Source organism: Schistocerca gregaria, unplaced genomic scaffold, assembly GCF_023897955.1.
Source record: "Schistocerca gregaria isolate iqSchGreg1 unplaced genomic scaffold, iqSchGreg1.2 ptg001447l, whole genome shotgun sequence".
NCBI lineage: Eukaryota > Metazoa > Arthropoda > Insecta > Orthoptera > Acrididae > Schistocerca > Schistocerca gregaria.
The window spans coordinates 55,001-57,138 of record NW_026062745.1 but is presented as its reverse complement, the minus strand read 5'-3'; positions in this window follow the sequence as shown (position 1 = coordinate 57,138).

Here is a 2,138-nt window from a genome sequence, read left to right as displayed (position 1 = left end):
ATTGTAGGGCGCAGCCGGTGTACGGTCAAGCATGTGCCACATTATGTCACTCAGTACGTAACGACGGATGATCAGTGTGGGTTACGCGTACATCAGCGGACAGTCCACACAGGCCGTACCACAACGTACACTGACTGCATCGACAACCGAATGCAACTGAACAGCTGCAAGGCTCATTTCACAAACAAACGCCTGACCGACCAGCTTGGAAGGGCAGGAGGGGAGGGCGATATTCGTTCTGTAGCGGTACACCCTTCCAGTGGTTAGCGGGACTGTGTAGAAAGTACGCAACACTCGAAAGACCTTTATGTGAGGGTACGCACCATGGCATCAAGAAATACACATGACACCAGAGGATCCAAGCAGTGAACTATGTTCAGAGGGTTGCTGTTAGGCAAAGCTACATTCCTGTGACGTTACATGTGACAGTTAAGGTGCAGTGTAAGTTAGGTTAAGGTGCAGCGTAAGTTAGGTTAAGGTGCAGCGTAAGTTAGGTTAAGGTGCAGCGTAAGTTAGGTTAAGGTGCAGCGTAACTTAGGTTAAGGTGCAGCGTAACTTAGGTTAAGGTGCAGCGTAACTTAGGTTAAGGTGCAGCGTAACTTAGGTTAAGGTGCAGCGTAAGTTAGGTTAAGGTGCAGCGTAACTTGGGTTAAGGTGCAGCGTAACTTGGGTTAAGGTGCAGCGTAACTTGGGTTAAGGTGCAGCGTAACTTGGGTTAAGGTGCAGCGTAACTTGGGTTAAGGTGCAGCGTAACTTGGGTTAAGGTGCAGCGTAACTTGGGTTAAGGTGCAGCGTAACTTGGGTTAAGGTGCAGCGTAACTTGGGTTAAGGTGCAGCGTAACTTGGGTTAAGGTGCAGCGTAACTTGGGTTAAGGTGCAGCGTAACTTGGGTTAAGGTGCAGCGTAACTTGGGTTAAGGTGCAGCGTAACTTGGGTTAAGGTGCAGCGTAACTTGGGTTAAGGTGCAGCGTAACTTGGGTTAAGGTGCAGCGTAACTTGGGTTAAGGTGCAGCGTAACTTGGGTTAAGGTGCAGCGTAACTTGGGTTAAGGTGCAGCGTAACTTGGGTTAAGGTGCAGCGTAACTTGGGTTAAGGTGCAGCGTAACTTGGGTTAAGGTGCAGCGTAACTTGGGTTAAGGTGCAGCGTAACTTGGGTTAAGGTGCAGCGTAACTTGGGTTAAGGTGCAGCGTAACTTGGGTTAAGGTGCAGCGTAACTTAGGTTAAGGTGCAGCGTAACTTAGGTTAAGGGGCCAACGTGGGTTAGGTTAAGGGGCCAACGTGGGTTAGGTTAAGGGCCAACGTGGGTTAGGTTAAGGGCCAACGTGGGTTAGGTTAAGGGCCAACGTGGGTTAGGTTAAGGGCCAACGTGGGTTAGGTTAAGGGCCAACGTGGGTTAGGTTAAGGGCCAACGTGGGTTAGGTTAAGGGCCAACGTGGGTTAGGTTAAGGGCCAACGTGGGTTAGGTTAAGGGCCAACGTGGGTTAGGTTAAGGGCCAACGTGGGTTAGGTTAAGGGCCAACGTGGGTTAGGTTAAGGGCCAACGTGGGTTAGGTTAAGGGCCAACGTGGGTTAGGTTAAGGGCCAACGTGGGTTAGGTTAAGGGCCAACGTGGGTTAGGTTAAGGGCCAACGTGGGTTAGGTTAAGGGCCAACGTGGGTTAGGTTAAGGGCCAACGTGGGTTAGGTTAAGGGCCAACGTGGGTTAGGTTGCCAGAGATGTGTCAAATCAGGATGTACGTTTGGCTGGTGTCAGGTGGTGGGTTGGTTCGATGCCTTTATAAGGAGTGTGGCCAAAGGGTATTTTATTACTTGTACCTTTTGTGTTGTGGCGTGGCGTTGCGTCCTGTGTTGATACTGGGTGGACCACTGTGGGTGTTGCTGGCTGATTTGAGCTGCGTTGTTTGCGGGTGGTGTGAGACATTCTGTCTTATTAGTGGACGTGACGTTCCTCTTGTCGTTCTTTGGATAGTGTCCTGTGGCAGCGAGGATAAAATGGATGTTGTTGAACGATAGTGCTTTGGTGCTTTCGCTTTGTTACACACAGAGTGGACTGTGAGATAGGGTGACTGGGTCGAGTGCGGTTCACACTGTCCTCCCCAGTTTACAGTATGTATCATCTATGTATGTGGTCCTGCATC